Source organism: Elephas maximus, chromosome 2, assembly GCF_024166365.1.
Source record: "Elephas maximus indicus isolate mEleMax1 chromosome 2, mEleMax1 primary haplotype, whole genome shotgun sequence".
Classification (NCBI taxonomy): Eukaryota; Metazoa; Chordata; class Mammalia; order Proboscidea; family Elephantidae; genus Elephas; species Elephas maximus.
The window spans coordinates 57584219-57606937 of record NC_064820.1 but is presented as its reverse complement, the minus strand read 5'-3'; the positions used below and the strand labels follow the sequence as shown (position 1 = coordinate 57606937).

The window sequence follows — 22719 nt, the reverse complement described above, 5'->3', positions numbered from 1 at the left end:
GCTTGGGAGTCAGTCAGCCCACTGATTCAATTTCTGGCCTTGCCACCAAGTGTGGGAGCTTAGGCAAACTAGTCAATTTTACTTACTTCAGTCTTCTACAGCTGTAAAATGGTGGGATTGGTTAGATGATCTCAAATGTCTCTCTTATTTTAATTTTTTTCTTAGTCATCTTATATCCTTTCTGGAAAGCTGTTCATCTTTCCATTTTTTCTAATTCTTTAAGTCATTATAAAGTTAAATTATTTATTATTTATTCACTCAACCGCTCTTTTTTTTTTTTTTTCTTAAATAAGACTTTTATGTTCTAGTGCTATCCTGGGCAGTAAGGATACACAAGTAAGATATGGCCTGCTCTTAAGAAAATTACAGTCTTGTCAAAAGAGGTGTAAAATAAGCAATTATGTTTTGGAGGGGCAAAATATAATTTTGTATCTTTCTGTATGGAAGAAAATAAAGATTACTAAGGGAGCACATAAGAAGGCTTGGTGGCACAGTGGTTAAGCACTTGACTGCTAACCAAAAGGTCAGCAGTTTGAACCAGCTGCTCCACGAAAGAAAGATGTGGCATTCTGCTTCTATAAAGATGACTGCCTTGGAAACCCTTTGTGGAGTTCTGCTGTGTCCTATAGGGTCGCTATGAGTCAGAATGTACTCCGCAGCCGTATTTTTTTCTTTTTCTTTTTTAAGAGAGCACATGATGGGCAAACCTACCCCTAGACTTGGGAGCTCAGAAAAGCTTCCCAGAGGAGTCATTTTCAGTCTGCAACATTGAGGTCGTGTTGGCCTGGTGACAGGTAGGACCAAGGACAGGCAGAGGGAACAGCTTGTGCTGAGATTTAGGGATGAAAACTATGACTTCAAGGAACTCCAAGGGCTCAGTGTGACTGGAGAAGGGTTAGGACCATGGCTAGACATGAAGCTTCAGAGCCCAGCCAGGGACACATCATGGGAACTCTAAAAGTTTGCCTGGAGTGATGTGGTCAGATCTGGGTGCAATATAATAAAGGATTGGAAAAGGAGGTCAGACTGGAGCAAGAAGATCAGTTAGGAAGAGGTCCTGATCTAGGAGTGAGACGACGGTGTTCACAATAAGGTAAGGATAGCAAAAATGCAGAAAAGTTACAAAGGTGTTCCCAATCAGGTAAGGATAGCAACAATGCAGAAAAGTTGATGGATTTAAGCAACATTTAAGAATTGACAGTTTTGTAACTGGATGTGGAAAATGAGAACAGAGGTAACAGAAGAATTCTCAGATTTTCGATTTGGGCATTGTTCTGGTTATCTATTACTGAGTAACGAACTATCTCAAAACAGTGGCTTCAAACTATCACAGTAATTTATTTTACTCAAGAATCTGGGGGTTGCCTGGGCTCAGGCAGTTCTTGCTCGGGGTTACAGCCAGGGTGGCTGGGGTCATTTTAGGGCATCTTCTCAGATATGTCTGGTATCTAGGCTGGAACACTCCCAACAGCCAGCAGCTAGACAAGCTTTGGCTCCTGGGCCTTTCTCTTCATATGGTCTTTCTATATTATGGCCTCATAGTAGTTGGACTTCTTACATAGTGGCTGAAAACTTGCAAACTGGAAGTACCCAAAGAAACTGGCAGAAGCTGCCTGGCCTTTTCTAACTTAGCCTCAGCAGTCACGCACCATCATTTCTACTGCCTTCTGTCCATCAAGGCCATCACAGAGGAATGCTCAGGTTCAAGGGCAGGAGACAAAGATGCCATCTCTTGGTGGGAGGAATGTTGAAGAGTTTACGACCATGTTTTAAAACTACCACACATATTGAAGTGGGTGATGGGCTCACGTACTGTGATAGGTAGCACTTGAAGGAATTCTAGGTTGGGAGGTAGATTGAAGAGCTTGATTTTGAAGTTACCAAGTTTGAGTTGCCTGTGTGAAATCTAAATTGAGATTTCAAGGAAGTAGGTTTTCAAGTAGGAGATGAAGTTTGGAGATGTAGTTTAAAGTAATACCGAACATTTAGTGTTACTTGCTATATACTACTATACTACGTTATGTTATATTATGCTATTAATATTATGTGAGCGGCAGTGCTAAGAGTTTTTCTGCATTATTCATTTACTATTATTATTTTGGAAATTAGAAAACTGAGGCTTAGAGCAATTGAGTGTCATGCCCAAGACATGATGGAGTCAGGATTTGAACTCAGGCCTGGCTAACACCTCAGGTTCTTAACCTCTTAGATGATAACTGAAGCTCTGGCCATGTATGAGCTCACCCAGGGTAGATTGTGCAGCATGGGAAGAGAACTCTGAGGAAGCCCAGGCCTTGGTCAATGCTGGCATGCAGTAGGGACTCAGTTTTTGTGGGATTAACAGGAGAAGAGGAATCCAAAAAGGAGCCAGAGAGGGAACTGAGAGGTTGGAAGTAAACCTGGAGAATATGTCTGGCAGGCTGGGAGGAAGACTGTTTCTAGGAAGAGGTGGCCAATTGTGTTAAATGTTGCTCAGACGTCGTAGAAGATAATGACTGAAAATTGATCACTGGATTCACGTCAGTGGTGACCTTGGCCTGAGCTCTTTCAGAGGTCTGGCTGGGAGGAAGGTGCAGATTAGGGGAAGAATGGGATATGAGGGAATGACGTTATTGCAGTGAAGTCTTTGGAGAAATTTCACTGTGAAAGAGAAGAAAGATGAGGCTGAAGCTGGAGGGGAGAGGAGGTTGAGGGGTCATGTTCCTTTTTAAACAGGGCTGGGTTGAGATGGTTTTAATGCTGATGAAGTAGAATGTTAGGTCATTTTTCTGTGAGTGACTGAAGTATTGGTGGGGTAGGGGCTTTGAGCAGAGTAGGAGGGAAGCAGCTGCAGTGAAGAACAAGGACCAGAGATGATCAGGGAAATGGAAGAGTTGATTGCTATGCAGTGTTGAAATTGGAGACTATGACCCAGTGACACGAATCTAGGGGCTTGTGTGATTTTTTTTTTTTTTCTTATAGTCTTTGTAGCTGTCTGGGACGTAGCTGTCGAGAAGGTGGACAATTAAGTTGATAATGGCTAGGGTTTTTCCAGGGGTATTGATGAATGTGGTAAATGGATTTAGGGCACTGGCAAGAAAATGATTGATGTGATAGATCATGAAATCTAAGTTAATGGAAAGGAAGGAAGTGAAAATGGAAAATACGTGATGCAGGGGACTGGTGGTCTTGATGAAGTTGAACAATAGATGTTATTTTGAGTAACTACCAGGAAAACTGGAGGGAAAGAAAGTTCAGTGTGGTCAGACAATAGGATGTATGGATTTAAGATTGCAGAGGTAGAGCAGTTCACTGAGATGAAGGCTCCAATGTGTGACATGAAGGCATCAGATACAAGATGGTGAAGGAGGTCAGGACCCATGAAATAGAGGACAAGAAAAATACAGCCAAGGTATGGGATGGGCCTTGGGGATGGTGAAGTTACCATGATGATGGTAGGACTTGGGCTGGAGTGAAAAGACTGAGCTACATGTGAAAAAAACTCAGTGGATGAGGGGGAGGTTGGTAGACATCATTAACAAGGAGGGGTAGAGGGCTCTGGAAAGAGCTTGGTGTCATGAGTCTTGAAAGGAGCAGAGCAGATAAACATATGGGTAGAGAAAAAGTGATCTGGAGATTTTGAGTGTGATCTAGAGTGATTTAGTTAGGCCACAAGGTAGATGGTACATTTAACAAAGCTTTTGTAGATGTAGAGAAGTTTGTTTAATGATTATGAATGCTGTAAGCTTTGGGTTGAAATGTCTGGTTCCACCACTCTGTGTAACTTTGGGCAAACTACTTAACTTCCCAGTGCCTCACTTTCCTCATCTGTAAAATGGAAGTAGTAAGAGTAACTACCTTTTGGTTTCGTTGTGAGGATTAGCTGAAATAATACATGCATTCTTAGAACAGTGCCTGATACCTCCTCCTTTTCCACCTCATCTTCTTCCTCATCATAGCAAAAAACAAAAACTTAACGTCATTTATATTGGCAGCATTTTCTAAGAGCCTTACTCATTTTAATCCTCACAGTAACTCTATGAAGTAAGTATTATTACCATCTCCATTTTTCCAGTGTTAAAAATTAGACAGAGAAAGGTTAATTTGTTCAAGGTAATACAGCTAGTAAATGGCAGAGCTGGGTTCTGAATCCAGGAAATCTAGCTCAAAGTCCTCCCTCTTAATCAGTAATGTATAATACATCTTAACTACACCACCATCACCACCAGCGCCGGTGCCGTTCATCATCACCACCACCACTATGGCAGAGGGTTCTGTGGAAAGGCTGGGGTGGTCAAGGGAGGGGACTATCTTGAGGCTGGGTTGTTGGAGAGAAGGCAGTGTGGGGTAAGGACAACCATAATATGAAAGATGGTGTTATTAGATGGTTTCCTAGAAGAATTTTTTGTAGCAGTACCCTGGTTAGAGGGTTGGGAGAAAATTAGGTCCAAGTTAGTTATGCTTGGAGCAAGTCCTTCAGATGAATAGACCCACAGCACAATTACTTGATTCTTAAGACTCCCAGAACCTCTTTTCTGGTAGACTCTGTGCCCTCTGCTAAAGGGGGTTACAATTCCAAGGGAATCTTGTTCACCGGTGAGCGGAGAGACTGGATTCTCCTGAGGGACTTGGTGGCCATCTAGGTCTATCCTATGGGCTGCATCTATTTGGAGGGCACCCTGGGTTTGAGTCCCTTCTGGCACCAGGCTCCCAAGGCAGAGAACTGGTGGTTTGGAGCCCTGCGTCTGGAAGCTGATGAGGACAGCCCAGGCCTAGATCTTTTAACTGGACCTACAGCCGGTCACAGACAGTGTTTTGGAGTGAGGAGTTTGTTTTGTTGTGGGCAGCCTGCTTGGCTACTCTTCATATGTTATGTCTGGGACAACTGAATAGTAATTGGATGGATGTTAATGAAGCTGAAATGGCACATTTGATCCTGCTTTCTATTTAGTTAAAATTATCACATAGCATAGTATTGCAGAAATAATTTTTGGTCAGAGAGTTAACTTTTTCCCCCTACTTGTATTTAAACATTCTTTCCTTCTTCCAGACTGAGTTGAGGCTTCTTCCAGAGCTGCTCCCAGGGCTGCTTTAGACAGTTTTGTGTATTGGGCATTGCACAGAGGTGCCTGGTCAAAGGGGTGCGTGGGGGTGAAGTCTAGCCCCTGCTCAGCCTGTGCCCATTGTGATTGGGACAGAGGTGCCTAATGGACTAACCATGGCCCTGCCTCAGGCCTTTGTTCCTGTCTCTGTTACAGGACAAAGCACATTGCGTCACAGTGCAGGGGCTGGTCATGGATTCCCCAGAGCCTGGCACAGGTAGTTACATACAATAAAAAAAAAAAAACATACAATAGGTGCTACATAATGGTTGGGCTGAGAGGCAGCACTGAGTAGGTAATGGTGAAGAGCACCGACTCTGGAGCCAGGCTGCTTGCATTTGAATTCTGTCTGCCACTTACCCTGCCGTGAAGCCTCTGTGCCTGGGTTTCCTCTTATGCAAAATTGGCATAATAATCGAACTTGCCACACAGAGTTAATTAAGTAAAGCATTTAAAAGAGAGGCTGGCACTAAAAGTAAGTTTTATAAAAGTTTTTGTTATTTTATTGGTATTTTGTATATAAAACAAGGACTTAGGGTATTGTTGTTATCAGAAAGATTCTACTCAGATTCTATTCATTTTTCCAATATCATCACCCTTTTAGAAATCTTTTTCTGCCTCCACCTAATAAACATAGTGCAGAGTTACTGGGTTAAAGGTCGTGCAGCTGCCTGTGGGCCGTGTTTTCAGTGGCAGCTATTTCTGATTTACAGGGGTGAAAGGTCCTGGCGTGGCATATGGTGGCCCACATCTCTTTGCAGGCTGCTTCTGTTTTTGGCTGTTATGTAAATTTAGCCAGATGAGACGACTTGCTTTAAACTTAGTAGGCGGGTTTCCTGAGGCCCTACTCGAGAATATTATTGTTTGGACCTCTCAACTTCTCTTTTGTTGGAATCCAGCAGTCCGAAAGTCAAGTTTCTGCTATTGAGAACTTTCTTCCCTACCACGTGATTTATTGGCCGGCCTCTATCCCTTCTTCCCCTGTAAGTGTTTCCTGAGAGGCAGCATGTTGTAGAGGGGCAAGGGCTGATTTATTAGCTAATGTTGCTGTTCTTCGTCATTTTGAATGTTTCCTGAATCTGACTGGTTCTTTTTTCAAGTCACTGAGCTGGATGTAGAAACCGCTGATGATTATTGGATTTCTCTTTGTTTTATTTTATATAGACATACAGTGCTTTTAAATTGTTCAGCGGTAATATTTCTCTTAGTGGGACATAGGAGTCCTTGGGTAGTGTGTATGTTTGATGCAGTTAGCTGCTAACCAAAAGATTGTAGGTTTTAGTCCATCCAGAGGCACCTTGGAAGACAGGCCTGGTGATCTACTTCTAAAAAGTCAGTCATCGAAAACCCTATGGAGCACAGTTCTACTCGGACACACATGGGGTCACCAAGAGTTGAAATCAATTTGGCAGCAATTTTTTTTTTTTTTTTTAAACGTAGCATGATGTTTCCTATGGTTTGTTGAGTTTTTAAAGTGGATATTTTAAATACTGGGTTATTTAGACAGGATCTTTGATCACTCCAGGGCTTCCTTTATATTTTCTAACTTCTTCAGGACCCCCACAGACCTAACCTTGGGCTGTGGGTAGGGTTACTTCTTTAGCATGAAGTGGTGCCCCTCTTTATCATTTCTTATGGGCTCAGGTTCTAATGCTTCTGCAGCCTGAATGTACAGGAAATACAGTCCTGTGTTACTGATGCCTTAGTTTCCTCCCAGATATTTTTTTATTTGGGGGGGAAGGGATACATGACTATTTTGGTCATCTTTGGAAATACCCACAGATGAATGTTTTCCATTTCTCTTCTTCTGTGCTTAGTTTTTTATCCTAAAGATTAATTTTATATGAGTTTAATATTCATTTTGAATAGTTTCATAAAATAGACTTAGTAAAAATTTCACTTTTGATTCCATATTGAGAAAAGATTTTCAGTTGCTGATTCTACAACACTTCAGATAAGATTCTTTCCACCATAAGAGAGCACAAGTATAATGAAATAACTTGCTAAAAAAGTTGAAATTATAAAGAACTGTGCAGGATGTAATGCGTATTTTAGTTCTTTACACAAAGGTTGCCTTGAATAACCAACATAAGAATGCATGATTATGAAAAAAGGATGGAGATGAGGACTCAAGAAGATTCAATAAGCGTATTGGTGGTTTGATTGTCTCTTTGTTTCTCTTAAAGTAGTTCTTGACTATTGTCTTAGTCATCTAGTGCTGCTACGACAGAAATACCATAGAAAAGCATCTAAGCCCGTTGCTGTCGAGTCGATTCAGACTCATAGTGACCCTAAAGGACAGAGTAGAACTGCCCTATAGAGTTTCCAAGAAGCACTTGGTGAATTCAAACTGCCGACCTTTTGGTTAGCAGCCATAGCACTTAACCACTACGTCACCAGGGTTTCCAGAAAAGCATCTGCTAAGGTTTAAAATGGAATCCCTGGGTGGCACAAGTGGTTAAGTGCTCGACTGCCAGGCGAAAAGTTGGCATTTCAAACCCACCCAGAGGCGCCTCAGAAGATAGGCCTGGCGATCTGCTTCTGAAAGGTCACAGCCTTGAAAATACTATGGAGTAAGTTCTACTGTGCACACATGGAGTCACCATAAGTTGTAATCTGCTTGACAGCAACGAACAATAACAACAACAACAGGGTTTAAAATATTCCATGAAGGATGTTTGTCAGATTAGTTTTGGGAGAAGCAAAGCTGCACCCCCCGCCCCCACCCCGTCTTTCTTCCTTCCTGTCTAACTTACCTCGCTCAACAAATAACTTATTGAAAGCTTAATGTTTGGTAGGCACTCAGCCACAGATAACCTAGATATTATGGGGATAACTGTTTTAGCCACTGAGACTATAGTCTGTAGCACTGAGTGCAATATAGTTTTTTACTTATGGGAAAATGCCAGATGATGTGTTAGAACAGGGCTGACAAACTTTTTCTCTGTAAAGGGCCAGATAGCTTGTATCTGCAGGCCATATGGTCTCTGTATCAGCTACTCAATTCTGCCATATATATATATATATATATAAACACATGGATGTAGCTGAGTTCCAATAAAACTTTATTTACAAAAACAAGCAGTGAGTTGGATTTGGCTCGCAGGTCATAATTTGCCAACCTCTGGGCTAGAAGAACAAGATTTACCTCCCTGAAGAGGAGAGGCAGTATTGCATAATATTTTTCATGGCATCAGAGTTTTGATTTCTGTACTTTGAGGTACCTTTAAGGAGTCAGTGTGATTGGTGGCTTCAGTTATTTGAAGGGTATAAACAATAGCTTGTGAATCTCCAGAAGGCAGACTTACAATGAGAGGGTGATTATCGATGGAAGGCTGATACTGGTGGAGGGCGAGGAAGAACTTTCTCATCTTAATGTTTATTCATCTGCTTTGGATAGAAAATGACAGAAAGAGCTGGCTCCCTATCTGTTAGGGATATTACTGAAGGGGGTCATGCATTAGGAAGAGAAGCTGGAATAGATCAGTTTCCCTTCAACTTTCTCCTTCTCAGTTGGTTCTAATGTATCAGGCAATCTGTCTTCACTTTACTGTGAGTTATTTAAAAAACACGGTGGCCTGGGGCAGGATTTCACATGTTTCTTTTCTTTTAAGCAATGGACTTCTTTTTTTCAAACAATTTTATAAAGGATTTGGGTATGTAAGATAAACAAGTGGTATTTTATTATACATACTTCTAATACTTTGTTTCCTTATTATATTATCATTATAATATATGTTATATATATTATTACAGTGTACAACCATCAGTGAGAACATTGAAGCTATTTTGATAAACACAAAACTAAATTTAGATATGTATGAGAACTGAAGGGTCATCTTCTAATTTAATTGGTTCTGCATTTTGTTTTTTTCTTTTGCGGTGGTCTTAAGGAAAACCAGAATGTCAGCAGAATCACAGATGCAAGTGTTACACTGTACACTCTTGAGTTAGGCTTCAGTCAGAAGGCAGAGCTTCATTCTGAGACTTGCACCCAAAGGTTACTCCGGCAGCACAACTTAATGTGCGGGTTGTCTCCAGTGTGTTAAGATTTCGCATATAGTACATTTGAGTATGAGTTTTTCTTCATTTCAGTCTCTAAAATAAAAATAAAACCAATTTTTATTGTAAAAAATAACATTGTGGCATATCTAACTGCCTCTTTGGAACTGCATTTGGAGTACAGAATTTGAAATTGGAATTAAAAAATGAAATCTAAGCTCTGCTCTTACTAACTGTGTGACCTGGGAAAGTTTGTGAACTCCTGTAACAGTTTTTCCATCCAAAAAACAGTCCTAGTTATTGCCACATTGCTCTAACTGTGAGGACTTATTGAGGTGACAAGTGTAAGAACACCCAGTATATTGCCATCATTGTTATTAGTTGCCATCAAGTAGGCACTGACTCATGGTGACAGTGGCAATTATGTTAATGAGGCAGGACTCAGTCTATAAGATTGAATTGAGTCTTCAGCCAGTCTCTTTTGAGATATAAAAGAGAGAATCGAGCAGAGAAACATGGGATCTCATACCACCAAGAAGCAAGAGCCAGGAAAACAGCATGTCCTTTGGACCTGGGGTCCCTGTGCTGAGAAGCTTCTAGTCCAGGGGAAGATTGATGACAAGGACCTTCCTCCAGAGCTGACAGATAGAGAAAATCTTCGCCTGGAGCTGATGCCCTGAATATGGACTTCTTTCTAGTCTACTAGACTGTGAGAGAATAAACTTCTGTTTGTTAAAGCCATCCACTTGTGTTATTTGTTACAGCAGCACTAGATAACCAAGACAGTGACCTTATATATAACAGAATGGCATGTCTGGTCCTGTGCCAAATTAATGGTCGTTTGTATGTTTGAGCCTGCTGTTGTGTCATCTATCTCGTTGAGATGATGTCCTTTTCTAGATATTGGTCTTTCCTTGTAACGTGTCCAAAGTGAGTGAGCTGAAGTCTTCTCATCCTCACTTCTAAGGAGGATTCTGATCGTATTTCTTCTAAGATTGATTTGCTTGTTTTTCTGGCATTCCAGGGTATATTCAATATTCTTTGAGCACCACAGTTTGAATGCATCAATTTTTCTGTCTTCCTTTTTCATTGTCCAGCTTTTGCCTGCATATGAGGTGATTGGACATCATGAGGAAAGACAAATCCCTAGGAAAGGATATCACATTTGGTAAAGTAGAGGGTCAGCAAAAATGAGGGAAACCCTCGATGAGATGGATGACACAATAGTTACAACAGTGGACTTAAGCATGCTAATGATCGTGAAGATGGCATAGGACTGGACAACATTTCATTGTTATATATAAGGTCACCTTGATTTGGAGCTGACTTGACGGCAATTAACAACAACAGGAGTTCCTGGGTGGTGCAAACTCTTAAAGCCCTTAGCAGCTAACTGGAAGGTTAGAGAGTCAAGTCTACCCAGAAGCATCTTGGAAGAAAAGTCGAGCAATGTACTTCTGAAAAATCAGCTGTTGAAAACCCCGTGGAGCATACTTCTACCCTGCCAATCATGGAGTCGCCGTAAGTTGAAATTGACTGGACAGCAGCTGATGTATTGTTAGTCTCTTTTCATATCTGAGGACACTGAAGTTCAGGGCGACTGAGTAAATTTTCTAAGGTCACATCTTGGATAATTCAAACCCAGGTCTGTCTAAACTCAAAGCTAACTTATCCTTTCTTTCCACTCCACAGTCAGAGAAACGAGGAAGATTCAAGGTTGTCTTGTTTATGAACAAATAGGAAGTTTTTTTGACCCTTTTATGGTTGTTGAACTGATTGTTCTATAACACTTCTTTCTGGTGGTGCAGTAATTTCTATAAGTTAATATGGAGCTATTGATTTCGTAAAAGGACTTGACCATTGAGATATTTTGAGGACTTTAAATACAGATTTGGAAGTATAAGTATCATGCTCAAGGAAGAGGTCTGAAACGATGAGGTCAAGGAAAGAATCCCTAAATTATAATTCCTAAGGTTTTGGCAAATAGACATTGCTCAAAAGTTGTGTTAATTTAGGGAGTGGAGGATGAATCCATATTTTTGAGAACAAATTAAATATAATTTTCCTAATGATAATAATGTTGCTCCGAAGTGTGTAGTAGACAATACGTGGCAAACTGGTTGCTTAAAATTATAAAATAGCATTGAAGAGTAAAATATTTAATAATAATGTTGAATAGTAAAATACTGAATGATAATTGAATAATAAGATTTTGTATAATGTAGACTAAAATCTGCAGTTAAGTGTAGTCATACATTACCTGTGTGGACAATATTATGGTATGTGGCTATAAATGAATGGTTTTTTTTGCCTTAGGTATTGGGTCTGTTGAGGCAGAGGGCTAGGAGCTAAACCCTCTGGCTTTGGAACATGTCTCCTTTTGGAGAATCTCCGAGTTACCATCCTGGTTTACAGAATTTGCAGTGAGAAGTCACAGTAGTTAGTCCTAGTAATGTAGGTAAGGCAATTAGGAAATACCAGGAGAATAAAACAAGGCCTGAAACAAGGGTGTCTCCATTGTGCAGATGCTTAGGGGATTTTGTGTGCACAGGACACAGTGGACACTCAGTTCTAGAGCTTTTTTGTGTTTCTTTTTGTAACTCACTTAATCCTCACAAATGTCCTATGAAATAGGTACCACGATTACCCTCATCTTGTAAACGACAAATTAAGACCCAAAGAGGTTAAGTCACTTGCTCAAGGTCACATAAATAGTAAGTTGTATGGATAGGATTTGATTCCAGAGTGTCAGACACCCAGATCTATGCTCTTAATGACTCCTTAAACTGCTTCTCAATCAATATTGGTGGAATATTGAATTGAGTGTGCGATGCCGTGAGGTCTCATGGGAGCACAGTGTGTTTGCCTGTGCCAGAGCCCTGGGGAGCAAAGCTGTTGAAAGCTTTTCTAACATCTTTTTTTTTTAATTGCCTATAATATTGTCAGAAGGAGCCCTGGTGCACAGTGGTTAAGCACTCACTTGCTAACTGAAAGGTCAGCAGTTTGAACACACCACAGGCTTCACAGGAGAAAAGACCTGGTGATCTGCTTCTCTAAAGATTAAAACCAAAAAAAAAAAACAAAAAAAAAATCAAACCCTTTGCTATCAAGTCAATTCCGGCTCATAGCCAACACTATAGGACAGAGTAAAACTGCCCCATAGAGTTTCCAAGGAGCGCCTGGTGGATTTGAACTGCTGACCTTTTGGTTAGCAGCTGTAGCTCTTAACCAGTATACCACCAGGGTTTCCCTGTAAAGATTACAGCCTAGGAAATCCTATGGGGTAGTTCTATTCTGTCCGATAGGGTTGCTGTGTGTCCGAATTGACTCCATGGCACACAACAACAACAACAACAGAATTGCCACTTCCACTGTCTGAAAAAGCAATAACCCAAATTTCACCTTCTCCCACACATCCTATTCCCTTACTTTATTTTTCTTTGTAGCACTTACCAACATCTACCTTGATTTACTTGTTTATTATGTCTTCATCACTAGAGTGTAGGCTCCATGAGAGCAGCAGCTTTGTTCACTGCTTAATCTTTAGCACGTAGGACACTGCCTTATACAAAGTAGATGCTCAATACAAATGTGTATTTGTTTAATTAATGAAGAAGATTAATGCTGAGTGCATCAGTGGCTTCAGCTTGGACAGCTAAAATCCTTGAGCCGTTTAAAAGGATCACCACTCCATCCCATACTTAACTGAGGTAATGACACCCTAAAGGGAGCATCAGTAGGCTGGGGAGCTATAATACCAAGGCTGAGCTCTTCCGGTTGTCATGATATGTGGTAAATTCTTTGGTTTAAAGTTAGTGAGAAAGACCTCCTACCACTTTAAAAAATTTGCTGTAGACCTTCAAGAATGCTGTGGACTCTTACAAAAAATTGGTTCCAGTTTGTACAAGTCAGCATTTGACAAATTTCCTCCACACGGAGGGGTTGGTGCCTGTGTTCCATTTTGGTTGCTCGTATACCCTTTTCTAGGTCCTTGGAGTAGAAGACTTGTATTGGGGAAAAGTCTTATATCTAGATAGGCTAGAGTGACACAGAGGCTTGTCAAAAGTGTTGTTTATGCTGGTAAGTGATACGGAATTCAGTATGGCATTTTTTTTGGCCTTTGGTAGTCAGTATATTTGTTGAATTATAAAACAAATGTATATAGACAACCTCTGTTTGACCTCGTTTGCATTTGTTTGCTCTTAATGACTTTGGTTCTGTCATATACTAGCTGGCATCTGTTTCCCCATCTCTAAGTTGGGCATAATAATACCACTGTAAAGTGTACCACAAGGAGCCCTGGTGGCACAGTGGTTGAAGCACTCGGCTGTTGACTCAAAGGTTGGTGGTTCAAACCCACCAGCTGCTATGCGGGAGAAAGATGTGGCAGTCTGCTTCCATAAAGATTTCAGCCTTGTAAACCCTATGGGGCAGTTCTCTGTCCTATCGTGTTCCTGTGAGTTGGAATCAACTTGATAGCAATGGATTTTTTTGGTTTGGAAAGTGTAACACATCATAGTCTCATTTAACTGACTTAAGGAGCTATCCCTCTTGTTGAGATGCCATTGTCTCATTTAATTCTGTCAACCACTGTATCAGTTAATATTGGAATTGGCTGAAAAATAGTGGCTGTGACAAGATAGATGCTTATTTTTTTCTCAGATAAGTAAGTCATTAGGGGCTCAAGATGCTTTTGTGTACTGTGTGTGGACTTTAAACTCATGGTCCCAAATAGCTGCCAGAGCCCCTGCTATCACTTCTTTTCACTCAGAAACAGACTTCTCTGCAGCTGCACTAAGCCGTTTTTGACATACTGGTATCTCTCTGGGTCCACTTTTCTTGCAGTTACTAGTAGGGTAGTTTTCTCCTCTGCTTTATATGTCTTTTCTTTTATGTATTGTTTTTACTTGTTTATTTTTATTTTTATACATATATATACTTTTGGCTTCCTTGTAAATTTAGGTTGCTGTGGTTTTTTATGGTCATGATGTTTGCTTTTTGCATTCTTTCAGCTTCAACTCCCACTGCTGAGCACTTCATCTATAACTTGGATTTTAGAGAGCGAAAATATGGCTGGTCTACATAGTTCTTCTTGCTAGGCCACACTGTGACGGCCGGCCAGTTTAAGGATAGATTGATTGCTGGTTTGATCAACTGTAGCCATCTTACATATGGGCCTTATTATCTGAAAGGGTGTATAACGAGACTGACAAGTCCCTGCCAAATGGAAATTCCTTTAGCAAGGAGTTAGAGATAAATCTTTTTATTTTTTATTTTCTATTTATTTTGTTGTTGTTGAGAATGTACACAGTAAGACACATACCAATTCAGCAGTCTCTACATGTATTAGTGACATTGGTTACATTCTTCGAATTGTGCAATCATTCTCGCCCTCCTCGTCTGACTTGTTCCTCCCCCATTAACGAATTCACTGCCCACCAAGGTTCCTTCCTATCTAATCTTTCAGGTTGCTGTTGTCAGTTTGGTTCCATATGGATAGTTCTTAAAAGAGCATAATGCTCAATCAAGGCAGACTTTTTTACTAGCTAAGCTAAACTATTGTTTGGTTTTAAGAAGACTTCAGGGGATATATTTGGTTTAAGGTTTAAAGATTATCTCAGGGCAAGAGTTTCAGTTGTTCATTCAACCTTCATGGCTTCAGGAAGTCTCTAGTCTATGAGAATTTAAAATTCTGTTCTGTGTTTTCTCCCTTTTGATCATAGATTCTTCTGTAGAACCTATGATCAAAATGCTCAGGGAAGGTATCTGGCACCATCCGGTTATTCTGGTCTCGTGGCAAAGGAGGTAGTTGCTCATGGAGTCAGTTAGCCACACCTTCCAGATCCTCCTTCTATGCCTGACACTCTTTCTTCTTCTCTTGCTCCAGTAAATAGAGACCAATTGTTGTCCCTTGGATGACCACTTGCGAACTTTTCAGACCCCAGGCACTATGCAACAAATGAGGAGGTAGAACAGAACCACTAAACAAGTTATTAGTCTGATTAACTGGGGTGTTCCATGAAACCATGACCCTAAACCTCCAAAACAAGAAACCAAATCCAATGAGGATTTTGGTTATTCATAAGCAGCCTCAGCAGCTACTCTTTTTTTTTTTTTCCTGTGATTCTTTTAAATATGTCTATCATACAACTTTTGCCTGTTCAACTTTTTACAGGTATATTCAACTTATTAACAGCCATTACAGTTTTCAGGTGTGCAACCCTACCTTTAATCCATCACTGTTAACCCCCTCTTTCCCCATCCCTCCCGCCCCTGGTAACCACTAATAAACTTTGTTCTCTGTACATTTGCCTTTTCTGCTCTTTTTATGTAAGTGAAGTCATACAATGTCCTTTTGTGATTGACTAATTTCACTTAGCGTGAAAGTGAAATTAGTCAATCACAAAAGGACATTGTATGACTTCCAATATCTTCCAGCTCCATATTGTAGCATGTATCAAGACTTCATTTCTCCTACTGGTTGAGTAATATTCCATTATATGTATGGAGATAAACCTTAAAATGAGGATGTTTTCTATATTAATATTGCAGAGCATTGAATTACTTAACATGGCACTTCTAGCCATAGTCTTTATAACTCTCACCAAATGGGTGGGACTATACAAATGAGGTACTCATGGCCCACTAAGGGGATTGGATAGCTTGCTAATAATGGAAATGAGGTGCATGGTGGGACCATGCACATAAGGTATATGGAACCCTAATGAGGTGATTGATCCATTTTTTCATCCTGCTAGGCTTAAAATGAGCCATCCCAGAGGTGGGAAGAGAGGATCTCACTACCACCAAGAAAGAAGAGCCAGGAGTTGAGTATGTCATTTGGACCCAGGATCCCTGCACAGAGAAGCTCCTGCAACCAGGAGACTTAGAGAGAGACAGAGAGAGAAAAAGAGAGCTGTAACACCAAAGACGGCGAGAAGCAGGGGCAGAGAAGTGGTGGCAGCAGAGGGAGGAGACTGGCAGGAGATGGCACAGTGGGCTTTCTAGCCCATGAAGCAAGAAAGCTGAGTGCCTTCAGGCAGAAGTGGGGTCCCTCCAGGCATTTGGTGGAGCTAGGTTTGCCGACCAACAGAGCTAGAGCTGAACGCCTTCTGACTGAGGCTTACTGGCAGAGCTTAAAGAGCTTTGTAACACTTGCCGGAGCAGGGCAGAAGCCCAGGGGCCAGAGAGAGGTGTGCCTGTGGGCATGGCTGAGAAGAGGCTGTCCTGATTGAAGAACTGTATCCTGAGCTTTCCTGAACCTAAATTGTAACCTGTTCCTTCCCTAATAAACCTCATAATCTTATTATCTGCGAGTTCTGTGTGGCCATTGCAACCAATTACAGAACTCAACAGAGAAGTGGAGAGTGCCGTGGGAGGACAGTTGGTGTCAGAATTGCCAAAAAGGTTGGAGGCTGGAGGCGTGTCTGACCTCTGCCTCATAGGAATCAGCCTTGGGCTGTTGATCTTGATTTTCCTTCTTCCTTGTGAAGTTAGAGGAGGTCAGATGACCCTGCCTCACCATTTTTACAGATATGAATGAATTTTAGTTTGTGTACTTATGCAATCAGTCAGCTGGTGCCAATAACTGCTGTCAGATTGAGAAGTGATTATTTAAAAAAGAATAGGAGGTTGTTTAGGCCATATACCATCAAATTTCAAATACTTTCATATCCTGTGGTGTTTGCTTTTACTCAGGTTATTAGTTCTGTCTGAAATCTTTTTCCTCTTCTACCTCCTTTGACCTGGCTTACTCCTAATCTTTTAAGACTCACTTCAGTAGGTGCCCTTTTGAGAAAGTCTTTCCTGTCACTGCTATAATGGATTCAGTGCTCCTACTCTGTCTCCCAGAAACAGTTTGTTCATACCTCTTATTGTACCAGTCCCATTTATCCTGCCAGTATCCGTCACAGGTTTGTTAAATTGCTGCTCCCTCCTTTTGCGCTAGAAGATCCTTGATACCAGGGTTTCGATCTTTTATCTTTGTGTACTTAGTATTTACCTAGCAGTGCCTGTCACATTAAAGATGCTCAGCAAATGTTTTTTCTTTCACTTTTCTTTGGATTGAATTTTTACCCTAGTAAAAAGTGAAGGAATAAATCCTTAAAGGTAAGTGGTACTAATTTTTTTTTAATTTGGTCATTAGAGGGGATTTCTTCCTTTCGTCCCCTATACTTTTTAATTAGATTTTTCAGAAAGAGAACTGTTGTTAACTTCATCATTTGGGCTCTGATCTGTTCTTGCTTGGATATTGTATTTGATTTTTAGTGATGTTTTACAGAACATTGTTTAAAGTTCTACTGGGATAAAATCTGTAAATTCGGATATGATGGGCTCCTTTGGTTATTTTTGCTTGATAAGTCTTTAGATCTCTGCAGTTATTTCTGCTAGATGGCTTTGTGATTGACTTTCACAAAGAAGCTATAGGGTAAAGTTTTTTTTTTTTTTTTTAAATGGGTGAGGGCAATGATTCTTTTTTGAATTACTGATTGAACTCTTACGTATTTCATCCACAGACAGTTGTAGATTTCTTGGGAAGTACCTATCTTCTTGGGATGATGATGACACAGAGCTGAAAATGTTGAGAGGCCAATTTTGTCAGCTTTGCTTTAGATACAAGTGTTTTCCATGTTGATTATCATCTTCCTCTTTCCTAGTGTGCAGAAGCTATAAAATAGATGTTGAGGAGCAAAACCTTTCACATTTTAGAAACAAAAGTTTATTTTATTTTGTAATGAGTCCTCCCCCCCCCATTTGGGGGAAAATAACTTTTCAAGTATATTATGGGAGTTGTTAAATAATTCACTGTTAATGTTTTCAGTGACAACACTAACAGAAGGAGATCCCAGCTCTGAAGTAGGTGGCATTTCAAGAGTTTATTTCAAGTCTTGGGGAGCAACCAAAGCATAATGACGGACACGACCTTTACTTGGCGAGGATTCCACCCGCCCAGCACTTTGGAGATCCCCTGTACCTTGAAGTATATTAGGAGGGTCTTCTCTCTCCACTATGCCCCAAACCCTACATCTTTGCCTCCAGCCCCTTTGTTAATTTAACCTTGTTTGGAAATAGATGATCCAGGCTAAGGCCTTGTTTGAAGGTGTTTTATTAGTTTTAACATATTACTGCCAGTATTCTCAAGAGCTGGGCTGGATATATTAACCTGTTTATTTTTATCACAAGCAAAATGACAGAAGGGAATTAAGGAAACATGACCGTCGTCTTGCTTTTATCAGGATGAGGGGTTGTACAGAGTGTCAAAATTGGACAGTCAATTATGTTAAGTATATTTAAAAAGCTCTCTTAAAAAAAAAATAGAGGAAGAAAATTGTTGTTTTTTTTATCGACTGATAGAACTGAAATTTGTTGTAGTTTGACATCAGTTTTTTTTTGGAATGTATCATAAATAGCATTTATTTTCTGCCACCTTGTTGAAGTTTTTTTTTCTCCTTTGTTTTCATGCCTACCTTTGAAATTTCTTAGGGAAAACAACAATAAACTGTAAGTAATCACATTAACTTTAAATTGAGTGTTCTTTTTCTTGTTTTCTGATTTACACATTTTTTTCTTTAGTCCAATTTTAACAGATTTTAATCAGTCTGTAACTTGCTTTTGTCAGATGAGATAGCAGAGAAGATGTGATTATTTCAAAAATTATTGTTTTTTAAAATAATATTATTTAGTTCTTTTGAAAGCAAGTGTGGACGTAGATTTGTGAATGCCTGTTTGGAGGCTACTGGGTCAGAGTTTATCTAAGATAGAGATTCACTCTTTAATTGGGAATAATCAATTATTCATTCTTCATTCCAAGAAATGCATTTTATCTCATAGGTTTACAGCTAAAAGAGGTTTTGCAAACAGACCATCTGTACAGAAGAAAGAATATAGTCTAACCATTTTAAATTTATTACCAGTTCCCATACCTGCCCAAGGGAAATTTAGTTATGCTTTAAAAAATCTCTTTCTATCTGATTCCCACTAATTAGATTGAGGAGGTTATTCATGGATACCTTATTATTAGAATGGATTTGGAGTTTGGGCAGTAGATGTACTAGCTCTTCTGAGGAAGGATGTTCAAGGATAAAGAAGTATTTGTATAGGTTAGAGAGAGAATGAGGTTAGAATGAGGCTAGTCAGAAAAAAAATCACACAGAATAAGTTAAGGGTTTTCAGAGTAAAAGCTTCGACAATCCCAATAACAATACCTGAACATTTGGGTATGTGGGAAGGAAGAAGGTGTATAAAGTTGGTTTGTAGTAACTCAGGGATAAATATTTCTCCCTCCTTAAATGATAAAACCAAGAAACTAAACCCTTGCTGTCGAGTTTATTTCGACTCATAGCAGCCCTATAGGACAGAGTAGAACCGTAGCATTTCCAGGGAACGGCTGGTGGATTTGAGCTGCCAACCTTTTGGTGAACAGTCTGAGCTCTGAAATGATAATGTTCTTTAAAGGAGTTACTCTCTAATGACAGATGCTAGAGCCCTTTCTTTTAGAGAACGTCTACTTGTTGTCTTATTTAACTTTCCATTTATTCACATTTTGTTTCAGTAAGGTTTTATAATTTTCTCCATGTGCATATTTTTTATTGTTGTAAAAACATATGTCAGCCAATGTGTGCCAATTTAATGTGTTCACGTGTACAATTTAGTGACATCAATTACATTAACCGTATATAACCATCACCAATATCCATTGCCAAGGGGTCAGCTATTTTTTAAGATGAATATTGCTCTGTACCAATTAGGATTAGGTTAGCTGAGCGAGACACACAACAGTCTTTAAATAAGTTAGAAGTGTTTTTCTATTTCATGTGCAAAGTCTGGTGGAGGGCAGCCTGGCAGTACCACTGTCATTTGTGTCTCCAGACTCACTCAGTGCTCTACTCCATGAGGCTCCTGTTGTCAAGGCATGCTCACAATCCAAGATTGTGGCCAATGGACCTACATTAAGTCTCAGTTACAGACGGGAAAAGGAAGGAGGAAAAGTAGAAGTGCAAAAAAGGGTCCTTCTTAGAGTCAGTTCCCTTTGAGCATCCTTCACTTATATCTCATTACCCAGAACTTAGTCACATGACAACACCTAGCTCCAAGGAAGACTGGAAAATGGAGTCTTTTCTCCATGATGCATAAAATAAACCAACCAAAAACCTGTTGCTGTCAAGTCAATTTTGATTCATAGTGGCTCTATAAGACAGAGTAGAACTACTCTACAGGGTAGTTATTTTCCACTTCGGGAAAATAACCTTTCCAGCTTACTGAGGTAGTTGTTAAATAATTCACTATTATGTTTCAAAGGTACAAATTGGGGTAATTTTCAACTATGGAAGGTAAGGCACAATCTCAGTTTTATCTCTGAAGACAATGGCATTGCTCTGAGGTGTTTTCAGTGGTGTTTTTCATTCAAAATAAAGAACTCCAATACAGCTACAGAGCGCTGGTGGCAAAGTGATTAAGAGCTCAGGCTGCTAACCAAAATATCCGCAGTTCAAATCCACCAGCCACTCCTTGGAAATCCTATGGGGCAGTTCCACTCTGTCCCGTAGGGTCACTATGAGTCGGAATCAACTCAATGGCACACAACAACAGCAATAACAATACAGCTACAATAATGATAATACCTTGACAGTAGAAATGATTCCCGATATTAAAACACCAATCATTTGTTTTGAACAATAGTACCAGTGAGTGTTTGAAAGTCTTTTGCAAGTTTAGGTTGAGTTTAACAACTACAACCAACAAATTATCTTTTGAGTTTGATTTTCCACTGCTGTAATCTTTATTTGAATGTTCATGCATATAACTATTGGCTTCTGGATCTTTTTCTTACCATTTCCCTTCAGTTTATTCTGTTTATTATGGATATTGACTGAAGAGGCAGGAGCCTTTTGCAGAATCAGTCTAATATGGCTTCTTGGCCTTAAAGGAATGCATCTTTGAAAGCCTTTTGGCTATTAGGGGAATCTGAGGATTCCATGTCTTTGCTTCCTTGGCATAACGGATAAGACTTTGATTGCTGAGGTTTATAAAATTATAACCTTTACAGAGAAGTTTTTACTTGACAACAATAAACCGTAATAACAACGTTGGACTGTATAAAGTTAGGGTTATTTTGACTATGTACTAATTTAATATGCTAAAAATATTCCTCCAGTTAAAGAAAAGAAATTAAATCAACACTCATGTTTGGTAAACATGGTTTTGTGAGTGGGCATGAATTTTAGGAATCTGAATTTCACTTGAGAGTGAGAAGTGGTGAATCTCAACCGATTACTGTCATTGATAGCCTGAGAAGAAGAATCTCAGTCTTCTCTAAGTTCAACCCGTTCAGAATTTCAGCATTTAACTATGAGATTTCCCCTTTTACAAAGGTTATTTTTCTGTCTATTATAGGATTGTAGACATTTATGGTCTGGTCAGAATTGAACTAAAAAGGAAAAATATCTCAGGAAAGTTACTTATAGCAGTCAAATTTATCATTAAAAACCAGATACTAGAGCAAGAGTTAAAAGAAAATGAAATTAAACCATCACAATTAAATTACATTTCTTAAATGATGCCGTTGAATTGGAGGATGAAGTGTCCGCTTTATATTCCCATGGTAACGCCGTACGCCCCATGCTTTCTTATCCCTGTCTTATTTGGACAACCCTAGGAAATGCAGATAGAAGGAATAAACTCAAGCACTTGCTCGTAAAGCTAATGTCGGAATGTAGCAGATTTCTTTCAAAGAGGGAAGCAAGCGCAAGGGGGAAGAATCCAGTTCTCTGGTACAAACATTTAGTTGTAATCTCTTATTCTTATTTTAATCTTGTAGAGAATGTCTGAATGTATCCAGATCTCATTTGCTGTTTGTAGAATTGGCATTTACACGGTAAGAAATGTATATTTTTGCAGTACCAAATGTCATGAAAAAGTAAATGAAAGAACCAGATGTTGGAGAACATGTGGAGTGATGGAGTTGTCCTACACCGCTGGTGGGACTGTAAACTCGTACAGCCACTTGGGAAAATAGTAAAAGTGGAGCACAAGCATATCCTCTAATGAGTAATTCCAGCCTTAGTTATATACCCTAACGAATTTGTCACACAATTACAGGAAGCTATATCAGGGAATGTTACTAGCAGTAGTATTTCTAAAAGCAAACTTTTAGAAATAATGTGAATATTTATCAGTAGTAGAATGGATTAATAAATTGTGGTATTTTAATTAATTTTATAGATTACCATAAAAATATGAACTAAATATATATATAATGCGCTGCAGTTACAAAGTACAACAATATGGCATGGATACCTTTCAGAAAACAATACTGAGTGAAAGAAACAAGTCATAGGAAAATATAAGCAGTATGATTTCATTTCTACAAAGTTCAAAACAGCAAAACATTGGTTTCGTGTTACATATATTGGTAGATAAACTATAAAGAAAAGAAGAAATTCAGATTGTGTTCCCTCCAGGGGGCACTTTTGCCCTCCAAAAGATAGATGGCACAAAGTTTTCAGTTGTCACAACTGAGAGGTGTGTGTGCTACTGGCATGTAGTGGGTAGAGGCCAGGGGTATTGCTACACATCCTGCAGTGTACTGGTTAAGCACTTAAAAATTATCTGACCTAAAATATCAGTAGTGCTAAGG

General features: G+C 39.6%; 1 protein-coding gene across 2 annotated transcripts in view; it reads left to right on the top strand.

Moving 5' to 3' along the window:
* Positions 1–22719, top strand: part of ARL15 (ADP ribosylation factor like GTPase 15) — a 526064-nt gene that overhangs the window by 13227 nt on the left and 490118 nt on the right. The gene's annotated exons all lie outside the window — the stretch shown is intronic.